Genomic DNA, 9,493 nt, shown 5'->3' with positions numbered 1-9,493 from the left:
GAGGAAAAAATGGAAGCTAAAATGGCAAAATATGCAAGCTTGCTAAAAATTAAACGATGCACCTTTTCATCTCTTCCTGTATTACTGGAAGGAACCAGTGGCAGTAAAAATGGTAGAGAATCAGATTAAGAGTTTTTCTCCTTGGCTTGGTGGAACAAGAGGCTCAGGCAAGGAGGTAGTGGAGGGACAGAGTGCTAGGAGGCAACGAGAGAAATCCTTGGGTGGATCCAGACACTTCTTTGCCCTTTTGATGTCTATACTACACAAAACTCAAACTAATACAGGGTGGATTTAGCTTGTCAGTCACAGTTCGCCAACTCCCATTCTAAATTATCGCATAGTAGTTCTACATAAAAATATGCCATACTTTGTTTAACCATTTCCCTGGTTAGTTATGTCTAACTTTTCATTATTAAACACTGTTGTGAATATCCTTATACAAATAACCCTGCACATGTATGAGTACTTCTGTAGGTAGTGAAATTGCCAGGTCAGAGGTATGCATATTTAAGTATGTAAATTATCTTCAAAATTCTTCTCCAAAGATTTTTGCTTAGACTCCCCAAAACTGTGTGAGAATGGGCTTCTTACCCCCTGCCAATACTGGCTATTATTTTAAAATTTATTTTTATATTATGTGTAAAATACTATTTTTCTGGTTTTTATTTGCAACTGCTTAATAGTTAGTAGGTGAAACATGAGAGAACTAAAACACCCTCTTACTTTCCTGCTTAATTTAGAATAACAGAAGGATGGAGGAATTAAAAAGATGGGGAATGTCACCTACACTACTGAGAAAGCTGTTGGACAGCATGACCTATGACTATTTGGTAACTGTAGTTTTCTTGATGGTCTATGTCTATATAGTGACAGTAGTTTTCTTAATGCTATGTTCTAGTAGTAATCTTCCCCACTTTCATCACAGGCAGAGTTGGAAAACCACAGACCATCTGCCATCGGCAATCTCCCCTTGGGAAACATACACAGAGAAGCAGAGAATTTGTGATTCATGAGACAGTCATATTCTAAAAGGAAAGAGAAAGAGAAAGTAGCTGAACTGCACATGCCGGGTTCCTTTCCCAAACTTGCCAGTTAGATGAGTCATTGGTGAAGAGGAAAAGACAGATCAGGAATGCCAGTATTAGGAAATTCATTTACCTGGAAACTTGAAAAGTAGGAAGTCAATGTCTTCTTCAACACTAGTTCAAATCTTAGGCTTACCATTTTTCCAATAAGTTTGCTGGCCCTTTAATTATTTTGTGTGTGAACTGCTTGTTTTATCCTTTGCCTATCCTAAAAGTGGACACTGTGAGTTCTTATCACTTAGAATTTTTATTTTATATGTGTTGAAAGAGCCTTTTAGACTTTTTTGCTGTGTATATTTAAAAGGGAAAACATATGCAAAATAGATTGGCTAAGGTATTCATAAAACATTTTATATTCAGTTTACCCACTCTCTTGACTCACTTTTCTGTTCAGAGCCCTCACTGTACATATTTTTACACACTGTAGATCATCCCTGTGCTGTCAAGAACACTGGGGAAGACTCATTTCTTAAAAGAGTGCTCCAGTACTGTCTTTAGAACTTTCTTTAACCCACAGCCACCAGTTCTAAGTTTTGATGCTGGCACTTTCTTCAGCTTACCTGTAGATGTAACAAGGTTTCAGACAAAACAAAAAACAAAAAAACTAGGACTCATATTTGCTTCTTAAATGGTTCTTGTATAGTTTGTTGAGTGAAATGTTTAGGGGTTGCCCCTTTCCAATAACAACAGGAATAACATCCAAATTTGATCATATGCAGGCTATGGTGCTACTCCACAACTACCTGCCGACAGCAAATGTAAGATAACATTGGTTGTAAAACAAATATGATTTCAGATATGTTTAAATTTGAAGAAACATTTATGTTATGCTTGATGAATTATAGTGCCTTTTTCAAGCATGTCACATGTCTTTTTTTGTGTGTGGGGAAATATGTAAAACAAAATTTGCCATCTTAACAGTTTAAATGTACAATTAAGTGGCATTAATTACGTACCCAATCTTGTGCAACCATCACCACTATATACTTCCAAAATGTTTCATCATTCCAAATAGGAACTCGGTACCCATTAAGCAATAACTCCCTGTTCCCCTTTTCTCTAGCCCCCGGTAATTGCTAATTTACTTTGTCTGTGAATTTGCCTGTTTTAGATATTTCATAAAAGTTGACTCATAACATTTGTCCTTTTGTGCTTGACTTCTTTCACTTAGCATAATGTTTGCAAGGTTTATCTGTGTTGTAGTATGCATCAGAATTTCATTCTTTATACACAGATGACTAATATTCCATTGTATATATATATCACATTTTGGTTATCCATTCATCTGTTGATGTATACTTGGGTAGTTTCCACTTTTTTGGCTATTGTGAATAATGCCACAATGAACATTAGTGTACAAGTATTTATTTGAGTCCCTGCTTTTAATTCCTCGGGGTATATACCTAGGAGTGGAATTGCTAGGTGAAATGGTAATTCTGTGTTTGACATTTGGAGGAACTGCTCAACTGTCACACATCTTTTAACTGTAACATCTGATTGATGCTGTGGGGAGTAGAAAGTTGAGTAGAAAGTTGTTCATTCTTGTTCCAGAACTGGTAAGGGAGAAGCAATGGCTGTGAGTGAACTGGGAGTGACCCATCTGTCAACAGCATCCACACAGGCTTACATCTTGGAAGTGCAAAAGCTGCTGGTGGTTAATTAGAAACAAAGAGATTAGTTGTTGTAAATAAATCTAAGAAGTAAGCCTATGCCTAGTGATACTGAACAATTCTCCTTTTTAAAGTTCTGGGAAGTAGGTGGAAAGAGTGAATGGCTCTGATTGAGAAAGGGGAAGAGATTGAGAAACCACAGAGATGGTTTGGAGCTTGGAAAGGGAAGAGGCTAGAACAGAAGGAAACAGAGAGAGAGAATGAACAATTAATTTAGATCTATTAACATCATTTTAAATAATACCACTTCTCATGAGCACACTAAATGATTGTTGCTTTGCCTCTCATGGATTTGTCACCCCTTTTCCCCTGGGTGATGGAACCACCAAAGATTACTCAAAGCCCATCTCTTCTGAGCAGTGAGAAGCCTCAAAAAGGGGTTAATGTCCCAGAACCCTCAAGAGCGAGGCATCCTTCCATTTGGGAAATTAACCACGAATTGGGGTTTTCTTCCTGCATTTATTCTCCAGACCAAGAAGTTACAGGAAGAGACATAGGTGGGGTTTTGCTAACTACAGTTTAACAAGTTTAACAATAGAAGCTGGTAACATTCAGTAAAAACAAGTCAGATGACATTCTATTAGACAATTAAGTGATCCACTAACAAAGGCTTGATTTAACAAACATTCCTTCCCCCTCCAGCAGCTTCCCAGTAACTTTACATAGCAACCAGTAACTAGTCTGTCTTTGAGCCAGCAACCTTGCTGTATTATCATTTGTTATCTACCCACAGAGACTAAATAGCCTGGGGAAAATTTCCTGTTTTTTTGTAAGGTTAATATATAAAACTGCAAGGCTTTGGAAAACCAGGCCCTATGAAGTACATTTGCTTTATGCATATTCCGCAAGTGATAGACATTGTGCTAAATATTTTATATTTAATTTTACAACAAGGTAGTTATGCTATTTCTATTTTACGCATGAGGAAATTTTGGACTGAGAGGTCAAGTAATTTGCTCAAGGCCACAGAGCCAGTAAGCTGCAGAGATGGTTTTCAAATCCAGGGCTCTCTGGTTCTGTATGCCCCCAGCCCTTTCCACTATGCCCTACTGGCCCTGTAAGTTCCAGAATGTGATTTTTTTTTTTTTTTGATCATCACTCTTTCCTGTCTATGGTTGTCTTAGAAAGAGCATGTCCCCTCTATTCTCTTCTGGTTTTGTGTTGGGACTGGCCATTGTTCTTTTGTGGCACTGAGTATACTGGGAGTGACTCATATGTCAACAGCATCCACATCAAGGGATATGCAACTCCTGTATTGTGTCTGGTGTCTGGTTAGTGAGGTTCAAAGCTTCAGTCTCAAGCTCTTAAACTGCCCCTTCTGGTGTTATTTTGCTTTCATCTAACTCTGTCTACTTTCTGCATACTTCAGTGTATGAAATATTTCTGCTGAGCTTGAAACGTCTCCCTCATCAGGAAAACTGCTGCTCCCTGCTTCATAAGGGGCCCTGGATTTTCATGGGAGAAAAAGAAGGTAGCATGTGGGGGTGCCTTTATAAAATGTGCCTGCCAACGTACCCCATCCCTACCCTCTCAGCACCCCCAATTTCCTTATTTATTTATGTTTATTTTTCATTTCAAAACAATTGTGTCTCCTAAGAGCCATATCAAAGAACCTTCTGTCTCAGGTTGCAACTGCCACTCCAGTGGCAGTTACTGTTTCTCTTTTTCCTGTTATTCTGAGAGCTACATTTGCACAATGAAAACACCCTGTATTTATTTGTTGATCAATTGCTTGTCATAATAAAATTCTTCAATATACAGTTTCCTCACACTGATTCTTCCTCTAAACTTGCTGTAATTTTCTGTTGTTCCAAATTGACTCCCTGTTCTCAAAGACCATTAGAAGCCAAGAGCACCAGGGTGAGGAGCAATCACAAGGAGCCTGCATTGAGTGTAAGGGCTTGAGGGTATCAAGAAAGCATCTCAGACTCAACACCCAAGCAGAAGTCCTGGGTACTGTTCCAGAGAATTATAAAACCTAGACATCTGTCTAAGGGATTGATTTCAAAAACGATGGCCCCTCTATGAAGTGAAATACTGTGATACTCTCTGGCACTTAAAAGGTTAATGCAGGTATGTATTTATTCACTTGAAAATGGAGGTGAATTGAGGTTTTGTAGGGCCTAAAGTTTATATAATTTAGGACTGTGTTTAAGAAAAAAGTAGATTCAGGTACTTGGAAGAGGCCTATGCCAATGTGGGGCTTTAAAGCTTAAGTTTCACAAATATACTTCATGAAGAAAGGTTTCGGAACAGCATGTAAAACTTGGTTCTTAGTTTTATAAAATAGATGCATACATGAATAAAATATATGTCAATATTTATATCGGAAAAGCGTAATGGGCTATGCAGAGTACTGTTAGCAGAGGTTATGTGCTGTATTTTTACTTTTGGTATATTTATTTTCATTTTTCATTTCTGCAGTGTAGTGATTTTATATGTGTGTGTATGTGGATTTTAAATGTACTTTGAATATACCTAAGTACTGGGTTTATGTAAATTTCCTTTAGTCTAAAGACTAAAGTCTTAAGGTTTCCAGTCAAAACATTATTTTCCAAAGTGACGTAGGTGAGCACCTTTTTATTGAATGCCAGGTTATTTTATTCGGAGCTGGAACTCCGTGTGTGAGTGAGGAAAAATGCATGACAGACACAGCAGTTGGCTGTTTGTAAAGAGAGAAGCCCAGTACCCCCTTGTGTCTTGTACTCAAGTCCTTTTGTGATATGACTTTTCCCTTCCTCCCATCAAGAGGTAGATTCTGTTTTGTCATCCCTTGAATCTGAGATTGGTTTTGTTACATGCTTGGGCCGAGAGGATGTGGCAGAATGGTGTGACTTCGGAAGCGAGGCTTCCAGGGGCCTGGCAGGTTTTGCTCTTGCCCTCTTGGCACACTGCTGCCTCCCTGGGAAGGAGCTGAGCGCACTGCCTGGAGACACGTGGGTCAGATGTGTCCTCGAGTCCATCACAGACCATCCTGTTCAGCCACCTAATTCCTGCAGCTGCATGAGTGACCCTAGGCAAATCCAACGCTGAGCCAGCAATGTGGAATTGCCGCCCCCCTGAACAGTGAGCAAAAAGAGTGGTGGTCGATTCATCAATTCATGGTTACATTTTTGTCACCAAGTTTTGAGGTCATTGATCCTGGCACTGATTTGGCCTGGACATTTTTTAACAATCGAGGAGGTTTTATACCTTACCCCACCTAAATTTTTAGAATGTTCTCGATAAAGCTGTATTAGATTGGCCAAATTCAACTGTTGCAGGTCACGTGATAAAAAGTGCTGCTATTTCTATACACAAATATTATGAAGTCAGACAATTCATTTCATGTTGAATGTATTCAAATATGAATTTCAAGCACATTTATATTTGAGAAGCTCTTTTTTATTTTACCCATTTTATTTTGTTAAGACATTTAAATATCATATGATTTTCATAAAGATTCCTGATGCTGGATCTTTAGAATGGCAAAGGATAGCTAGAGGTTCCATTTGTGTGAATAAGTGGCTAATTAGACCTAATTAGAGCAACTCACAGCATTTCCCCAACTATCATGGCCTCTCTGCTGCTTCTTTGTAAATTTAATTCAAATTTGTAGATCCCGCTTTAAAACTGGAAGCTTTCTACCTTTTCTGATTACTTCCATAGACGCAAGAAATCTTGCCTCAATTTGTGTGTGGATTATTATGTATTTTTTCCGCACTATTTCATGTGATGCTTTTGCCATTTTTCTCCAGTATGAGTGCGATCACCTGGGACCTGCTAGATCAGGTCAGCTAGGACAATGCTGACACAGAGCTTCTAAAGGAGGCATCCTGGCCTCTCCAGTCTCGGGGATCACCCCGTGGTATTCAGAGAACATTCTCTGATGCATGAATTGCCACCCTATGTGAAGGACCATGAAAATGCAGGCAATACCTGGATTAAGGACAACACTGAGGCTGGTTAGTTAGCTCAGTTGGTTAGAGCATGGTGCTGATAACATCAAAGTTATGGATGTATGGATGTATCAAAGCTGATACATCCAGTTATCTCATTAGTAGAGATAACTGGATAACATCAAGGGATTATAGCAGAGACCTTTGAAAACACCTAATTCCTCTCTTTTTAGAAGTGAGGGATGAAAGTATGTGAGAGATTTAGTCCAATAGTTTTTGAAATTGTTATAAGCAGAGGAAAACTATGCACAAAGAAAATTTCCTATGGATTCCCAATGGATATGGCAGATAAATACAGACCCACGCTGACTGGTGAGGTAGTCATTGCCTTGTGCTAGTCCCAGGGTGGCCCCAAAGGAGTTCTCGAAATTTTATTAGTGTGAAAAAAACAGTTTAAAACTAATTTTTCGAATGTGGCTTCTTCATCTGATTCATAAGAAAACAGAGCAGGAGTGATTAAGGTCAGTCTACACAGGCAGTTGAAGGGGAAGTTGGCCGTAGTACCCTGGAACGCAGGTATCGCGCCTCAGTGTGGGGCATATTTCACTATACACCCTACTTCTTATTAAATCTCCTCTCACTCAATAATTTTTCATAATTTAACTCCATATCACCAATTTTTGAGTATTTTTTTTATTTTACCCATTACTTTGTTAGGATTTATTTAAAATGGATATGCTTTTTATATCTATTGTGGTAGGATGAGGGATATTACAAAGCAGCAAACAAAATAAGTGCATGACTTAACACTAAACAAAAACTGGATTTATCTCATTTTTTAATAGTAACCACAATAAAAATCCAAGGTGGAAAGCATAAAACCTTCTTTAAATTTCTCACTTGATTCTAATTTTCTTCTTGGGATGCATACTTTTCTCAAATACACATATTTTAGTCTTGATTTTGAGAAAATAATTTGTCCACTCTTAACTGAATTAATAAAACTAAGCTCTGAATTATATGTATGCTGTTACCATCTCTAGAATCTGGATGAATCTTGGCAATCATGGGGAAAACTGTTAAACTCTCTAGATCTTTAGCAATGCTTTTGTTATTCTGACAAGCTGTCCAGGCTGTCAAAAATATATCTAGGTAATTTGGTGCCTGAAGAAAAAGTAATTCATATTATAACTTTGGAAGAAGAAACCCTTTCCTCTGCTTTTAAGTAAACAATTCAGTAGTTTGAATCCCACTTGAAATTCCCAGTAATTCTTTCTCCAAAGTGTTTTTACTAAACTAGCACTGTTTTAATTAAGAAGCATTGACTTACTGCCTTTTTTGTACATTCTATGGGAATAAAAAGAGTAATTATAATACTATGAATTCAAGCTATTGGTTTTTTATTTATCTTTTATGCATGGTTTTAATAAAAATCCTAAATCCGAATTTCGACGATAACAGTAATTTTCATATCAGTTAACAGTGTTTCTTTTTAAAATATTAAGTGACGTATTAGGAAGTGACCCATGAGATGAGGTTAGCTTTTGAGTTTACATGCCACCTTAGGTTATATTTAGTGCTACTACAAAAGATTTTATGGGCCTGACGATCTTTTAACTTTTTTCAAATTTGTGGCAAGATTTTTTTCTGTGTGTGTGATAGATGTTTCCTCTTGGCAAGTTTCTGACAACTTGATGCTTTTTATAATATAGATCTGTGATGGGATCCTCAATACTCGCCTTGCACTGTTTTAGTTTTTGACACTAAAACGTGAGCTGGTACCAGGCCTTAAGCTGAACAAAATATATTTTCATATGTGTTGCCACATTGGAGAGGCTGCCTTTTCTTTGCAGGGCATTTCTATTTGTGGAAGAAGGTACCTAGAGTTACGTATATGAGATACTGGGAAGAGAAGAAGAGTTGTAGCCACAGAAACTCATCCTTCATCTACTCACCATCTGTCTTCAACAAGACCGAGAGGAAACACTGGACCAGTTTTCAGCCTGACTACTATGAAACAGGAAAAATCATTGTTAAAGAAGGAAAAAGCCTCATCTGAAAAAGTGAGACACAGTCATAATGTTTTTTATCTGTGTACATTTCTAGTCCCCAGGAAAACAAGTCCATTTTTACTACTTTAAAGTGATTTAAAAGGGCATCAGTCTGGGCTGTCTTTCTCACCATAGGTAACCATTAGTCCATGAGTTAACTGTAAATTGCAAGTGGAAGTTCCTACTGCTGAACTCTTTCTGAAAAGTACATGAGTATATCCTGTAGCAGCTCCCATGCTGCATGTGCTTGTACCCTTTCACCGGCATCAAGTACGAAGTGATTACATTTGTGTAGATTGCAGTGTCCAGTGTGGAAGCCGTTAGCCACATGAGGCTAATGAAGATTAAATAAGATTAAAAATTAAGTGCCTCAGTCATGCTAGCCACATTTTAAATGCTCAGTAGCCACAGATGGCTAGTGGCTACTGTGTTGGATAGCACAGATGTAGAATATAGGTCCATATTATGATAGCAATAAAACATTACTCTAGGTCAGGCACCCTTTCATATAACTTTGACTTTTTCTTTGTTTTGCAATTGAAAAGTTTTTCCATCTAAAATGTATTTTAACTACACTATTACAAGTATGAAAAACTGCTTGGTTTTTCTCCTTTCTTGTCTGAGCAGCTGCCTTGTAAATAAGTGCGCACCCTTGGTTAGTAGTGAGGTTGGCTGAATGAAAGAGAATATTTAGGATATTTCTATGATCTCCATTGAGAAAAACATCCCAATTGTGCACTTTGCTCTGCAAGATGCAAGGAGGTAATCTTTGACAAAAATCTCCACTGTAATTTCCATATGGACTCCAT

Source organism: Cynocephalus volans, chromosome 11, assembly GCF_027409185.1.
Source record: "Cynocephalus volans isolate mCynVol1 chromosome 11, mCynVol1.pri, whole genome shotgun sequence".
NCBI lineage: Eukaryota > Metazoa > Chordata > Mammalia > Dermoptera > Cynocephalidae > Cynocephalus > Cynocephalus volans.
Note: the sequence above shows the minus strand (reverse complement) of the source record.